Here is a 17,049-nt window from a genome sequence, read left to right as displayed (position 1 = left end):
TGTGTTACAGGAGTGTGTTACAGAGAGTGTGTTACAGAGAGTGTGTTAAAGAGAGTGTGTTACAGAGAGTGTGTTACAGGAGTGTGTTACAGAGAGTGTGTTACAGAGAGTGTGTTAAAGAGAGTGTGTTACAGGAGTGTGTTACAGAGAGTGTGTTACAGGAGTGTGTTACAGAGAGTGTGTTACAGAGAGTGTGTTACAGAGAGTGTGTTACAGGAGTGTGTTACAGAGAGTGTGTTACAGTAGTGTGTTACAGGAGTGTGTTACAGAGAGTGTGTTACAGAGAGTGTGTTACAGGAGTGTGTTACAGGAGTGTGTTACAGAGAGTGTGTTACAGGAGTGTTTTACAGGAGTGTGTTACAGGAGTGTGTTACAGAGAGTGTGTTACAGAGAGTGTGTTACAGGAGTGTGTTACAGAGAGTGTGTTACAGGAGAGTGTTACAGGAGTGTGTTACAGAGAGTGTGTTACAGAGAGTGTTTTACAGAGAGTGTGTTACAGGAGTGTGTTACAGGAGTGTGTTACAGAGAGTGTGTTACAGGAGTGTGTTACAGAGAGTGTGTTACAGTAGTGTGTTACAGAGAGTGTGTTACAGGAGTGTGTTACAGGAGTGTGTTACAGAGAGTGTGTTACAGAGAGTGTGTTACAGAGAGTGTGTTACAGGAGTGTGTTACAGGAGTGTGTTAAAGAGAGTGTGTTACAGGAGTGTGTTACAGGAGTGTGTTACAGGAGTGTGTTACAGGAGTGTGTTACAGGAGTGTGTTACAGGAGTGTGTTACGAGAGTGTGTTACAGGAGTGTGTTACAGAGAGTGTGTTACAGGTGTGTGTTAAAGAGAGTGTGTTACAGAGAGTGTGTTACAGGAGTGTGTTACAGAGAGTGTGTTACAGAGAGTGTGTTACGAGAGTGTGTTACAGGAGTGTGTTACAGGAGTGTGTTACAGGAGTGTGTTACGAGAGTGTGTTACAGGAGTGTGTTACAGAGAGTGTGTTACAGGTGTGTGTTAAAGAGAGTGTGTTACAGAGAGTGTGTTACAGGAGTGTGTTACAGAGAGTGTGTTACAGAGAGTGTGTTACGAGAGTGTGTTACAGGAGTGTGTTACAGGAGTGTGTTACAGAGAGTGTGTTACAGGAGTGTGTTACAGGAGTGTGTTACAGGAGTGTGTTACAGGGATTTTACCACACATTTTAGGCATGATATCAATTGATATAATAGGGCTGGTAGATTTGGAGTCTTAAAGATGTGATTTATAAAACGATATTGACCTCCAGCTGTGTGTGTGTGTGTGTGTGTGTGTGTGTGTGTGTGTGTGTGTGTGTGTGGTTATTAGCAGTGTTCTTCTGTTATTAGCAGTGTTCTTCTTCTGTTCGAGGTCATGTGTGTTTCACTCGCTCTCCTCGTGTGTATCGCCTCATTTACGTAATGAACTGTTTGTGTGTGAACAGCTTGAGCTCTTTTCTGTGTGTGTGAATGGAAACACACATGGCAGTCATGTGACCCGCTCGTGCCAGCAGAAGGAGAACTGCTTAATTGCCTTCATCACTGAGAGAGAGAGAGAGACAGAGAGACAGAGAGACAGAGAGACAGAGAGAAACAGAAAAGCTGGAGCAGGTTTGAGAAACCTGAATAAAAGCAGTCATTGTTTGGTTTAGTGACACAGAAACACACTTCAGTCATGAGATACTCTGAGATCTCAAGTTTATTTCTATATAAATCATGTGAGTTTGTGGCCGCGGGACCCTCTGTTTGTGGGAGGGACCCTGTGTATGTTTGTGGGAGGGACCCTGTGTATGTTTGTTGGAGGGACCCTGTGTATGTTTGTGGGAGGGACCCTGTGTATGTTTGTGGGAGGGACCCTGTGTATGTTTGTGGGAGGGACCCTGTGTATGTTTGTGGGAGGGACCCTGTGTATGTTTGTGGGAGGGACCCTGTGTTTGTGGGAGGGACCCTGTGTTTGTGGGAGGGACCCTGTGTTTGTGGGAAGGACCCTGTGTTTGTGGTAGGGACCCTTTGTTTGTGGTAGGGACCCTCTGTTTGTGGTAGGGACCCTCTGTTTGTGGTAGGGACCCTCTGTTTGTGGTAGGGACCCTCTGTTTGTGGTAGGGACCCTCTGTTTGTGGGAGGGACCCTGTGTATGTTTGTGGGAGGGACCCTGTGTATGTTTGTGGGAGGGACCCTGTGTATGTGTGTGGGAGGGACCCTGTGTATGTGTGTGGGAGGGACCCTGTGTATGTGTGTGGGAGGGACCCTGTGTATGTGTGTGGGAGGGACCCTGTGTATGTGTGTGGGAGGGACCCTGTGTATGTGTGTGGGAGGGACCCTGTGTATGTGTGTGGGAGGGACCCTGTGTATGTGTGTGGGAGGGACCCTGTGTATGTGTGTGGGAGGGACCCTGTGTGTATGTGTGTGGGAGGGACCCTGTGTATGTGTGTGGGAGGGACCCTGTGTATGTGTGTGGGAGGGACCCTGTGTATGTGTGTGGGAGGGACCCTGTGTATGTGTGTGGGAGGGACCCTGTGTATGTGTTTGGGAGGGACCCTGTGTATGTGTGTGGGAGGGACCCTGTGTATGTGTGTGGGAGGGACCCTGTGTATGTGTGTGGGAGGGACCCTGTGTATGTGTGTGGGAGGGACCCTGGGAGGGACCCTGTGTGGGACCCTGTGTATGTTTGTGGGAGGGACCCTGTGTATGTTTGTGGGAGGGACCCTGTGTATGTGTGTGGGAGGGACCCTGTGTATGTTTGTGGGAGGGACCCTGTGTATGTGTGTGGGAGGGACCATGTGTATGTGTGTGGGAGGGACCCTGTGTATGTGTGTGGGAGGGACCCTGTGTATGTGTGTGGGAGGGACCCTGTGTATGTGTGTGGGAGGGACCCTGTGTATGTGTGTGGGAGGAACCCTGGGAGGGACCCTGTGTATGTTTGTGGGAGGGACCCTGTGTTTGTTTGTGGGAGGGACCCTGTGTATGTTTGTGGGAGGGACCCTGTGTATGTGTGTGGGAGGGACCCTGTGTATGTGTGTGGGAGGGACCCTGTGTATGTGTGTGGGAGGGACCCTGTGTGTGTGGGAGGGACCCTGTGTTTGTGGTAGGGACCCTGTGTTTGTGGTAGGGACCCTGTGTTTGTGGTAGGGACCCTGTTTTTGTGGTAGGGACCCTGTGTTTGTGGGAGGGACCCTGTGTTTGTGGGAGGGACCCTGTGTATGTGTGTGGGAGGGACCCTGTGTATGTGTGTGGGAGGGACCCTGTGTATGTGTGTGGGAGGGACCCTGTGTTTGTGGCAGGGACCCTGTGTTTGTGGCAGGGACCCTGTGTTTGTGGGAGGGACCCTGTGTATGTGTGTGGGAGGGACCCTGTGTTTGTGGGAGGGACCCTGTGTATGTGTGTGGGAGGGACCCTGTGTTTGTGGGAGGGACCCTGTGTATGTGTTTGGGAGGGACCCTGTGTTTGTGGCAGGGACCCTGTGTTTGTGGCAGGGACCCTGTGTTTGTGGGAGGGACCCTGTGTTTGTGGGAGGGACCCTGTGTTTGTGGGAGGGACCCTGTGTTTGTGGGAGGGACCCTGTGTTTGTGGGAGGGACCCTCTGTTTGTGGGCGGGACCCTGTGTTTGTGGGCGGGACCCTGTGTTTGTGGGCGGGACCCTGTGTTTGTGGGCGGGACCCTGTGTTTGTGGGCGGGACCCTGTATTTGTGGGCGGGACTCTGTTTGTGGGAGGGACCCTCTGTTTGTGGGAGGGACCCTCTGTTTGTGGGAGGGACCCTCTGTTTGTGGGCGGGACTCTGTTTGTGGGAGGGACCCTCTGTTTGTGGGAGGGACCCTCTGTTTGTGGGAGGGACCCTCTGTTTGTGGGCGGGACCCTCTGTTTGTGGGGGGGACCCTCTGTTTGTGGGCGGGACCCTCTGTTTGTGGGCGGGACCCTCTGTTTGTGGGCGGGACCCTCTGTTTGTGGGCGGGACCCTCTGTTTGTGGGCGGGACCCTCTGTTTGTGGGCGGGACTCTGTTTCTGGGTGAGACTTTGTGGGCGGGACCCTCTGTTTGTGGGCGGGACCCTCTGTTTGTGGGCGGGACCCTATGTTTGTGGGCGGGACCCTCTGTTTGTGGGCGGGACCCTCTGTTTGTGGGCGGGACCCTCTGTTTGTGGGCGGGACTCTCTGTTTGTGGGCGGGACTCTCTGTTTGTGGGCGGGACTCTGTTTCTGGGTGAGACTTTGTGGGCGGGACTCTGTTTGTGGGAGGGACTCCATGTTTGACTGACGTTTGAGAAACCTGTTTGGAAATAGTCATTGTTTGGTTTAGTGACTCAGAAACACACATCCTCTGAGATCTCAGGTGTGTGTGTCTGATAACAGACGAGCGTCTCGTTCTCCGCCATTGTTCAGGACAGTCGGCCTCAGTGGGATTCTCCGGGATTCTCCTGGGATTCTCCTGGGATTAGGCAGATGGCCTGTGCTGTTCTGTCAGATATCTGCGCTCCAGGATCCACTCTGACATTTCCACAGACGTGTGTGATCTGAATAGAGGTTAGCGGGATACGGGAACACACGCCGTCCGCGAGAGGCTCGTCCCCGGGTCACGGCTCGCAGGGCATGCTGGGATACGTCTGGCTGGAGACGATGATAACAGAGGAAGAACAAAAGCAGACCTGAATACATTTACCTTTACCTTTACCTTTACCTTTACCTCTACCTCTCCACCGGAGCCCGAATAAACTCAGCTTTCTGAGCAACTTGAATGCATGACAAAAAATATCACCTGATTTCTATGTTTCGTCCGTTTCACATCAAGATAAACTGAATGAAAGTGAGAAATGTTCCCTTGGCAAGTTAATTTGTTATATTTTTTTGTATACACTGAAAAAGATCGGTGTAGGAAATGTTTTCACTCCAGAAATGGCGAGAAACACATTGAATTTACCTTGAAATATTGACAGATAAACTGAAATAGCCTTTTCTTGTAAGACGTTCTCCAATAGTCTTTCTTTACAACTTTACAGTGCAGTGTCATTGACATTTCATTATGGTAATATTGTTGTAAATATGTTTTAGTCTGAATATGCAGATTAGCTACTATATATAATATACAGAAGTGTTTTGGTCACTCAGGGCATGAAGAGTATTTAATCTCATAAAGTGCAGTAATATCTACATCCAAGTATAATGCGCTTAAATGTACTCACTATATAACTGAGGCAGCAGTTATATGTTTTAAATAAATAAAATGATTTCAATAAATCTATTTTATTAAAATAAATATACAATTTAATTAAACAAATTTGATTGAAATGATTAAAGCAATTTTTTTAAACAAAATTATTAATATAAAATAAAATACAAAAAAATGTATGTAAATAAATACATTTGATTAAAATAAATTACAAAATGTATTAATATACCAGTAAATAAAAATAATGATATTTAAATACATATCAAATTAAAAAATAAAATTATTTTAAATATTTTTAAGTTACTGAAGCCTCGAGGCTGTTGGTGTAATCCTGCTCATTTACTGGCCTTTTAATGTTGATTAATATTCATGAGCCAAACAGATATGTCAGATTTTGACTTCATAATCTGAACGAGCAGACCTGGGTTTCATCAGTTTTCAGTCAGTTCAGTGTGTGTGTGTGTGTGTGTGTGTGAAGACTCCAGTCCTGAACAAAAGAGATGTGAGAATGATGACTGATATGAATGTGTTTAATGAGATGCTCCTCAATGCAGCACAAAGGCTTCTGGGATCGCCAGCTTTCGCCTGAGCGAGGGAGACTGTGCTCAGATCAGCTCACACGCGGTAGTAATTAATTCAGATTAAATCCATTCAAGCCGCCAATAATACCTGACTCACGGGCCGCTTACAATTGAGCTCGTTTGATTCAGGAATCTTTAATAAACGACCCGTTTGTGTCAGATCTCATTTCATCGGGAACAAACGTCCTTCCCGCTTCCCTGTTCCACTTCCTGTCTGTCGTCCAGGAAACGTGCGTTAAGGTCACCGTGGAAACGGGATCTGATCAGCTGTCAATCACAGAATGATGTGTGTTTCTGGAGTATTGTTTGTGGTAATCGACAGTAGATTAAACTAAATTTATCCCAGATTATATCATATCATTTACTGGCCTTTTATGTTAGTAATATATTCATGAGCCGGACAGAGCAGGAAAACACACCAGTCAAAGTTTGGGATCGGTAAGATTTTTTTTATGTTTTTAAAAGATTTTTTTTATGTTTCATTTATTTGATTAAAAATACAACAAAAAAACTGTAATATTGTTAAATATTATGACAATTTAAAATAACTTTTCTACTTTAATATATAGTAAAGTGTAATTTATTCCTGTGATCAAAGCTGATCAGGCTTGAGGAAACACCGCAGAGGCTCATGGGAAACTCTGGATCTGACACACCTGCAGGGGATTCTGGGAGATCACTAGCCCACACACTTATACAGGGAAATATGAGTTTCCTGCAGTCGAGATCTGGGCTCCGGGGAAAAGAAAAAAATCTATAAAGATATGTAAAAAAAAAAAAAAAAAAAAAAGACTTACTAACTAAATTTCATTAAAAAAATCAATATTATTGAAATTAACCAAATTTTTCTAAATAAATAAATAAAATAATTAAATACATTTGTTAATCAACATACATTTGTTTTAAATAGATAATTTATTGCTTTCAATAAATACATTTTATTAAAATAAATATAGAATTTAAATAAACAAATTTGATTAAAATAAATACAATTGATTAAAATAAGTAAATACAATTTGTTTGAACAAAATGATTAAAATAAATACATTTGATTAAAATAACTACCAAATTGTATAGATAAAAAATACATACTTATATAAATAACTTGATATTTAAATAAAGATAGAAAATTAAATAAAATAAAATGTGATGTAAATAAATAACTTTGATTATAATAAATAACAAAATATATGAATATAAATAAATATAATTATATTTAGTGAAATTTTAAAAATATTATAATAAATTCAATTATTTTAAATAAATGCATTTGATTAAAATAAATACCAAAATGTATTAAGATAAACAGAAAAACAGAAAATTATATTAAAATAAATAGAAAATTTAATAAAATAAAATATTATTTAAAATAAATAAATTTGATTAAAATAAAATGTAATCATAAATTCAATTAAAATAAGTTAAAATTATTTATTTAAATTTGATTTAAATAAATAATACATCTGACAATGCAGTTCTATAGTGAATAGACACACACACAAAAAAACCTGATGCAACGTAATTTTCTTAGTATATTTTAAACATATTAATACATTTTAGTTTTGGGGTTCCTCTGATGAGGATGAGGATATTTGTGGTTCCTGATCTAGACTGTGTTTGTCAGCGACTAGCGGCCCGATAAAGTCCCATGATGCCGCAGTGTTTCAGCTGCTGTGTGTTTCTACAGGATTTCGTCTGGTTGCATCACGTCTCGGCACAGGTGTCATGACAAACTCTACAGGTTCACCAGCGTAAAGCAGTCATGCCTCGAGTGTCACGCCTGCTGCTTTACTGTTTGGTTTATTAAAACTATCTGCCAATGGATTCAGACAAATCAACTTAATTTAATAGGAAAACAAGATTATTATTCTGACTATTTGTTCTTGTTTTTAGCAAAAACTCACTTTATTTTGCTTCAGTAAACAAGACTTAATATCTTCAGTGATTGTTCTTCTCCAGTAAATGTATCTTGATGTAAGAATGTTGAGATATTTGTGCTGGAAAACAAGACAGAAACACTGAGAAAGAACTTACATTTTTGCAGTGAACGAGTTATGCTCTATATGTTTGATGACTCGTGGAAGTCGTATGATGTGTCCAATGAGAAACAGGCTAAACTATCAGTCATATATCACTGTAATCTTCAATCTCATTCTCAGTTCTGCATATTCTAACTAGTAAAACTCGTGATGCCTGAGCGTGATGTGCTTTAGGGTGTACTGTCTCTTTAAGTGTCCGAGCTGGAGATTGGCACTTGAACAGACGCTTCACTACAGAGCGATTAGGCTGATGAATGTAGAACAGGATGAGTTTGGAGCAGATGTCTGAGGCTCATTTACCGGGATCATTCTGGAAAGCGTTTGCTCGCGTCCCATGATGCATCAGCTCCTCGTGTTTCTGGCTCTGTGAATGAATGAACCCCGTCTGACAGAATCCTCCAGCTCTCACGGGATTCTCACGGGTTTCTCACACTCTAAACAACACTGGGTTAAACAACCCAAGGGCTGGGTAAATATAGTACAGAAAACGTCTCAGGTTACGTATGTAACCCTGGTTCCCTGAGAGGGAACGAGACGCTGCGTTTGAGACGCGGTGGGAACGCTCTGCGTGATTGCGTCATGAAGCACGTGTAAAATCAGTCCAATGGAAGCCCGATACGTCATAGGTGACGTCATAGACCAGGAAACTATAAAGCACCCTTGAAAACAGACCGCGACAGCTTCTGAAAAGTCTGAAGTAAGTCGATCAGGGTATGCAGGAAGTATGGCAGGCAAACGCAGCGTCTCGTTCCCTCTCAGGGAACCAGGGTTACATACGTAACCTGAGACGTTCCCTTTCAAGGGAACTTCGAGCTGCGTTTGAGACGCGGTGGGAACCCCATACCCACTACGCCATAGTGACAAATGCCCGTTCTGTGTGAAGTCCTTGCGCACACTAAGAAGCAAGCAACCTCGCCCCAGGAGTGGAGAGGTCAAGGTCATAAAACCTGACAAATGTATGTGGAGAGGACCAACCTGCCGCATTACAAATGTCAAGAAGGGAAACACCCGAAATTAAGGCCGTAGAGGCCGCCATACTCCTTGTAGAATGGGCCCGTACAGCCATAGGTGAAGGCTGACCGGCCGCTTCATAAGCCAATGATATAGCCTCAACTATCCATTTGCTCATAACCTGTTTAGATGCAGGGCACCCTCTTCTGAGTGACCCAAAACATACAAATAACTGCTCTGACTTACGCCACAGGGCAGCTCTGTGAACGTAGGCATCCAATGCCCAAACTGGACATAACAGGTTCAGTTGTTCCTGATCTGGGGTATTAAAAGGTGGAGGATAAAAGGCCTGCAACACTATTGGGCCCCTAACATTAACTGGGACCTTAGGAATATAACCCGGTCTAGGGTATAGAAATGCTTTCACCATACCAGGTGCAAATTCCAGACATGACGGAGCAACCGACAGGGCATGCAAATCTCCAATTCTCTTGATAGATGAAATAGCAAGGAGAAATAAAGCTTTCAAAGTGAGGAATTTTTCTGAAACCTCTTCAATAGGCTCGAAGGGAGCCAGAGCCAGACCCTCAAGTACAATGGCTAAATCCCAAGCCGGTGCTCTAGAGTGCAGTGCAGGTCTCAACCTCAATGTACCACGGAGAAAACGAGTAATCAGAGGATCTCTCCCAAAAGAAGTACCCCCCAGAGGGGTATGATAGGCCGAAATAGCCGCCACATAAACTTTTAAGGAGGAAGGAGATAATCCAGCAGAGAAACGGTCTTGCAGAAAATCGAGAACTGAACCAACAGGGCAGTTAACAGGATCTAACTGACGCTCACCACACCAGGTGGAGAATAATTTCCATTTCAGTGCATACAGTCTTCTCGTGGAAGGAGCTCTGGAATGGAGAATGTCTCAACGACCTCAGTCGAGAGACTGGATTCTATGAGCCTGGCCCCCTCAGAGGCCAGGCCCACAGTTTCCACAACTCCGGTCGAGGGTGAAATATCGTGCCCCCTGCCTGGGACAGCAGGTCCCTCCTGAACGGAATCTCCATGGGAGAGCCGTCCAGAAGAGACAAAGTCCGAGAACCAAACTTGAGTCGGCCAGTACGGGGCTACTAGTAGCAGATGAGCCCCTTCCCGGCGAACCCTCTCCAGAACCTCCGGGAGCATAGATATCGGGGGAAATGCGTACAGGTGCAGCCTCGGCCACACCTGCACCATCGCATCCAGTCTGAGAAGAGCTGGCTGCGTGAGGGGGAACCATATAGAGCAATGCGTTGTACAAACGATGTGAAAGGTCGACTTGACTTTAGTTAGACCAAAGTTCTCCCTAAGAAGCTCCACCACCTCGGGGTGAAGTCTCCAATCCCCTGGGCCTCAGCCCCTGCCTCAACAGGATATCTGCTCTGATATACGAGACCATCAGTGTGTTGTCCGCCATTCGCCGAGCAACCACTCATGATCGCCCCCACTTGTGAGGGAAGCATCCGTCGATAGCAATATGCGTCGACAAGAAGCCCCCAACACTGGGCCTGGGCGAGGAACCAAGGTTCTTCCACATGACCGAAGCACGAAGGCATAGCCGCGTGACTTTGATCATGCGAAAACGTATTTCCCCTCGGAGAAAAACCCCTTGGTCCTGAGCCACCACTGCAGGGGTCTCATGAACAGAAGGCCAAAAGTAATACGTTGGACGCAACTGCCATGAGACCCACCCGTCTGAAACTGTTTAACAGTGAGTGACTGGCCTAGATATACCCCATTACGGCTGTAAGAATTGCTACACCTAGAAAAGTGGTCCTCAGAGCACACTCTTCTTGGCGTTGAGAGGCAACTCCAACATCCTTAATGAGACAGAACGACATCTCGATGCCGAACTGCCATAAACTCAGATTGAGCTAGGAACAACCAATCATTGATGTAGTATAATACGCGAATGCCCTGGAGTCTCAGAAGAGCCAGAGCTGCATCCACGCATACTGTAAAGGTGTGGGGTAATAAACCTAGGCCGAATGGAAGAACCCGATAATGGTATGCTTCGCCCCCGAAAGCAAACCTCGGGAACCTCCCTCATCCTCTTTTGGAAACAATGAAGTAATGGCTGTCTGCTGGGAGGAGGAACCCCTTCTACAGCTCCTTTTGCAGAAGTGACAGTACTTCCTGCTCCATAACCAAAGCCTGCTCGGGGTCCACCAATGAGAGGAGGACCCCTAGAAATCTGGGCGAACGAGAACCGAACTGAATTCTGAAACCCTTTTCTATAGTGTGCAGGACCCACTGAGAAATATGTGGCAGTAGTTTCCACGCTGCCAGAAATTTACTAGGGGAACCAGTCTCTCAAGACTGGCCTCTGGATTTGTTTGAACAGTCACTACGGCGCCCTGAAGCGGCGAACCGGCAGGGAACAACCGAACTGACCATTCTACGACCCTCCTCAGAGGATCGTATGGGGATGCTGACACCTCGGTGCCCTGAACGGCGAACCGGCAGGGAACAACCGAACTGGCAGCGCTGCAACCCTCCTCAAAGAGTTGCACCCCAGAGGAAAAACGATTTCTCAAAACCGTCCCTTGGTTGAACAGTCACTACGGTGCCCTGAAGCGGCGAACCGGCAGGGAACAACCGAACTGACCGCTCTACGATCCTCCTCGGAGGATCGTATGGGGACGCTGACACCTCGGTGCCCTGAACGGCGAACCGGCAGGGAACAACCGAACTGGCAGCGCTGCGACCCTCCTCAGAGAGTCGCACCCCAGAGGTCGCCGAGGAGAAACGATTTCTCAAAACCGTCCCTGCCCCGGAGGAGCCCTCAGAAGCCTGATAGCCTCGTTTTCTTGCGACAGGACTTCTTGTCTAAGCTTTATTAGAGATGATGACAGTCCTCAGATCTTGCCTACCTCTAACTAGCTTAGTTCCTACGACCCTCCTCGGAGGATCGTTGAAAAAAGCAGGCACTTCGGCGCCCTGAAACGGCGAACCGGCAGGGAAACCGAACTGACTGCTCTTCTTTTATTTGAAGGCTCGTTTGGGGACACTGACACCTTGGTGCCCTGAAACGGCGAACCGGCAGGGAAACCGAACTGGCAGTACTGCGACCCTCCTCAGAGAGTCGCACCCCAAAGGGTGCTGAGGAGAAACGATTTCTCAAAACCGTCCCTACCCCAGAGGGGACCACCCTTAGAAGCCAGATCGCCTCGGCGTCAGGGCTTCTCCTTTGTCAAAGCTATTTTAGAGATAAAAAAGTCTTCAGATCTTGCATGTCTCTAACTGGCTAGACTGCGACCGCCACCCAGGTACCCCTCAATTGCGGAGGAGCCCGAATGGCGACGCTCTGTTTTGCACTTTGTGCTGAGAGGAGCATAATAGTTCTCAGGAACATTAGATTGGTGAGGAAGAAACCTCTGGAACGCCGCTGAATGGTTTATTTCTTAGTTTTCTTGAAAGCGGAGCGTCCAGAAGAACAGACATAATTATATCTTTATTTTCCTTTATCTTTATATCAGAAAAACTTATATATATATACATATATATCACTCTGCGGCCACCAGCAGGAAACAACCGAACTGGCAGCGCTGCGACCCTCCTCAGAGAGTCGCCCCTCACATTCATCCATGTCCTTATATACTCTACCCACCAGCGCTGCCCAATAAAAATGTACTCATTATTAAGATGGCTGGTGGGTAACGTCGGGGTTAATAACGATAACGCCGACTCGGGAGAGAGAAAGCTCGCAAGCGTCTCTTTAACCCGAGGCAATGTCATACTATGATACTTAATACCCAAACATTACTATAGTCAGACATCTGGGGATTAAACACATAAAATACAAACCGGTTTATTCCACGATCTCGACACCTCAGTGTGGAGATAGGGAAAAACCACAGTCCCCGACGAGGAGGCTGAGATACAGAGTTTTCCTGTTTTAAGATACAGTTCATCTAACAAACTCTTCTTTATTTTCAATCTCATAATGTTCAGCTGGCCAGTAAATATTTAACTGGCAACAGCACTAGATAAAACCTCCTTTTTTTCTTTAAAAAAGCTCCTCTTTATTCAACAGAGTTATGAGCTGGAAAATGTATTCATTGAAAACTCAAACATCTGCCTTTTTAAAAAGATTTGTATTTGTTTTCTTTCTTTTTAAACAAAACACTAACGATACCAATTCCTCGGAACTGGAAATCGCAGCACACTAGATCTGGCATGTGAAAGCTGAGAAAGGGCGGAGCCCGTCCCAACCCCCGCTGTCAGATCCGTTTTCGAACCCCGAAATACGAGCCGTCTCCGAGCCTCGGCAACAGAGAGACCCGCTCGGGGAACGCGAACCGAACCGTCCTCCTCGAAGAACGCCCGGCGAGAGCGGAGCGTCCTCACGGACAGCTTCTCGCAATGCACAGTCAGATCCCTCGAGAAATGACTGTTGCATGCTCCACTCCCAAACAGCAACAAAAAGCTGATGTGTGTCCCCACCCGTGATGTAACGAGGGCAGGGAACAACACAACGTCTATAATATTGCTTTGCTCGCCATAATGATAGATAGTGATATATATATTGGGCTTGACAAACAACAATAAATAGACAAGGACAGAATCACAGAGAGCGCTTGCTGAAGACTACAGAAGCTGTCGCGGTCTGTTTTCAAGGGTGCTTTATAGTTTCCTGGTCTATGACGTCACCTATGACGTATCGGGCTTCCATTGGACTGATTTTACACGTGCTTCATGACGCAATCACGCAGAGCGTTCCCACCGCGTCTCAAACGCAGCTCGAAGTTCCCTTGAAAGGGAACATGTTGGGTTAATTTTACCCAGAAAATTGAGTTGTTGATTTACTGGATTGATTAATTTTTACTATACTAATAGCTTTTTACTATACTAATCAAATTTTTTTTATTAATGTCTATGGATTAACTTTTTAATCCTCTAAACTTAATTTTTTTTTAAATAAATACTCCCACAACCACTGGTTAGCATGACCCTAACCAATCAGTGTACAGTTCTGAGGACATATTTTAACTTTCTAAGTATTTATATTCTGTACCTTTTCGAATAAAATCATAGTATTTTATGTAAGGCATCAAGCGAAAAGACTGACGCGACACTCGTGACTCACATTGCGCCCCTGTATGTTGCTTAGAATTTAACAATATACAGAACAATAGCAAATGTATATTAAAAAAATGTACACAAACCTGTATTTTACCGAAGACACGCACCAGCTGCACTGCTCTCTCCTGAAGAGGTCGCAAAAATCCCCCGATAAATAACTCAACCCCTGGGTTGTTACGTCTGATCCAGGATCTGGGTAACACAAGAAAACTACCAAACACTGAAAAAATAACCCAAAAAAATTTACCCAAAAAGCTCAACCCAGGATTTGGGTATAAAAGGGTAGAAACCAGGATTCTCATTGGGTTTGTCATTGGGTTTGTCATTGGGTTTGTCACAGGATTCTCATTGGGTTTCTCTCGGGTTTCTCATTGGGTTTGTCACATGATTCTCATTGGGTTTCTCATTGGGTTTGTCATTTGGTTTGTCATTGGGTTTGTCATTGGGTTTGTCACAGGATTCTCATTGGGTTTGTCATTGGGTTTGTCATTGGGTTTGTCACATGATTCTCATTGGGTTTCTCTCCGGTTTCTCATTGGGTTTGTCACAGGATTCCCATTGGGTTTGTCATTGGGTTTGTCACATGATTCTCATTGGGTTTGTCATTGGGTTTGTCATTGGGTTTCTCTCGGGTTTCTCATTGGGTTTGTCATTGGGTTTCTCATTGGGTTTCTCTCGGGTTTCTCATTGGGTTTGTCATTGGGTTTCTCATTGGGTTTCTCTCGGGTTTCTCATTGGGTTTGTCACATGATTCTCATTGGGTTTCTCAACGGGTTTGTCATTGGGTTTGTCACAGGATTCTCATTGGGTTTCTCTCGGGTTTCTCATTGGGTTTGTCACAGGATTCTCATTGGGTTTCTCTCGGGTTTCTCATTGGGTTTGTCACAGGATTCTCATTGGGTTTGTCATTGGGTTTGTCATTATGTTTGTCACAGGATTCTCATTGGGTTTCTCTCGGGTTTGTCATTGGGTTTGTCACAGGATTCTCATTGGGTTTCTCTCGGGTTTCTCATTGGGTTTCTCTCGGGTTTCTCATTGGGTTTGTCACATGATTCTCATTGGGTTTCTCATTGGGTTTGTCATTTGGTTTGTCATTGGGTTTGTCATTGGGTTTGTCACAGGATTCTCATTGGGTTTGTCATTGGGTTTGTCATTGGGTTTGTCACATGATTCTCATTGGGTTTCTCTCGGGTTTCTCATTGGGTTTGTCACAGGATTCCCATTGGGTTTGTCATTGGGTTTGTCATTGGGTTTGTCACATGATTCTCATTGGGTTTGTCATTGGGTTTGTCATTGGGTTTCTCATTGGGTTTCTCTCGGGTTTCTCATTGGGTTTGTCATTGGGTTTCTCATTGGGTTTCTCTCGGGTTTCTCATTGGGTTTGTCATTGGGTTTCTCATTGGGTTTCTCTCGGGTTTCTCATTGGGTTTGTCATTGGGTTTCTCTCGGGTTTCTCATTGGGTTTGTCACATGATTCTCATTGGGTTTCTCAACGGGTTTGTCATTGGGTTTGTCACAGGATTCTCATTGGGTTTCTCTCGGGTTTCTCATTGGGTTTGTCACAGGATTCTCATTGGGTTTCTCTCGGGTTTCTCATTGGGTTTGTCACAGGATTCTCATTGGGTTTGTCATTGGGTTTGTCATTATGTTTGTCACAGGATTCTCATTGGGTTTCTCTCGGGTTTGTCATTGGGTTTGTCACAGGATTCTCATTGGGTTTCTCTCGGGTTTCTCATTGGGTTTCTCTCGGGTTTCTCATTGGGTTTGTCACATGATTCTCATTGGGTTTCTCATTGGGTTTGTCATTTGGTTTGTCATTGGGTTTGTCATTGGGTTTGTCACAGGATTCTCATTGGGTTTGTCATTGGGTTTGTCATTGGGTTTGTCACATGATTCTCATTGGGTTTCTCTCGGGTTTCTCATTGGGTTTGTCACAGGATTCCCATTGGGTTTGTCATTGGGTTTGTCATTGGGTTTGTCACATGATTCTCATTGGGTTTGTCATTGGGTTTGTCATTGGGTTTCTCATTGGGTTTCTCTCGGGTTTCTCATTGGGTTTGTCATTGGGTTTTGTCATTGGGTTTCTCTCGGGTTTCTCATTGGGTTTGTCATTGGGTTTCTCATTGGGTTTCTCTCGGGTTTCTCATTGGGTTTGTCATTGGGTTTCTCATTGGGTTTCTCTCGGGTTTCTCATTGGGTTTGTCACATGATTCTCATTGGGTTTCTCAACGGGTTTGTCATTGGGTTTGTCACAGGATTCTCATTGGGTTTCTCTCGGGTTTCTCATTGGGTTTGTCACAGGATTCTCATTGGGTTTCTCTCGGGTTTCTCATTGGGTTTGTCACAGGATTCTCATTGGGTTTGTCATTGGGTTTGTCATTATGTTTGTTACAGGATTCTCATTGGGTTTCTCTCGGGTTTCTCATTGGGTTTCTCTCGGGTTTCTCATTGGGTTTGTCACATGATTCTCATTGGGTTTCTCATTGGGTTTGTCATTGGGTTTGTCACAGGATTCTCATTGGGTTTCTCTCGGGTTTCTCATTGGGTTTGTCACATGATTCTCATTGGGTTTCTCATTGGGTTTGTCATTTGGTTTGTCATTGGGTTTGTCATTGGGTTTGTCACAGGATTCTCATTGGGTTTCTCTCGGGTTTCTCATTGGGTTTGTCACAGGATTCCCATTGGGTTTGTCATTGGGTTTGTCACATGATTCTCATTGGGTTTGTCATTGGGTTTGTCATTGGGTTTCTCATTGGGTTTCTCTCGGGTTTCTCATTGGGTTTGTCATTGGGTTTGTCATTGGGTTTCTCATTGGGTTTCTCTCGGGTTTCTCATTGGGTTTGTCATTGGGTTTCTCATTGGGTTTCTCTCGGGTTTCTCATTGGGTTTGTCACATGATTCTCATTGGGTTTCTCAACGGCTTTGTCATTGGGTTTGTCACAGGATTCTCATTGGGTTTCTCTCGGGTTTCTCATTGGGTTTGTCACAGGATTCTCATTGGGTTTGTCACAGGATTCTCATTGGGTTTGTCATTGGGTTTGTCATTGGGTTTGTCATTATGTTTGTCACAGGATTCTCATTGGGTTTCTCTCGGGTTTGTCATTGGGTTTGTCACAGGATTCTCATTGGGTTTCTCTCGGGTTTCTCATTGGGTTTGTCACAGGATTCTCATTGGGTTTCTCAACGGGTTTGTCATTGGGTTTGTCA

This window comes from Rhinichthys klamathensis, unplaced genomic scaffold (assembly GCF_029890125.1).
Source record: "Rhinichthys klamathensis goyatoka isolate OS25496 unplaced genomic scaffold, OSU_Roscu_1.1 h1tg000096l_1, whole genome shotgun sequence".
Lineage (NCBI taxonomy): Eukaryota > Metazoa > Chordata > Actinopteri > Cypriniformes > Leuciscidae > Rhinichthys > Rhinichthys klamathensis.
Note: the sequence above shows the minus strand (reverse complement) of the source record.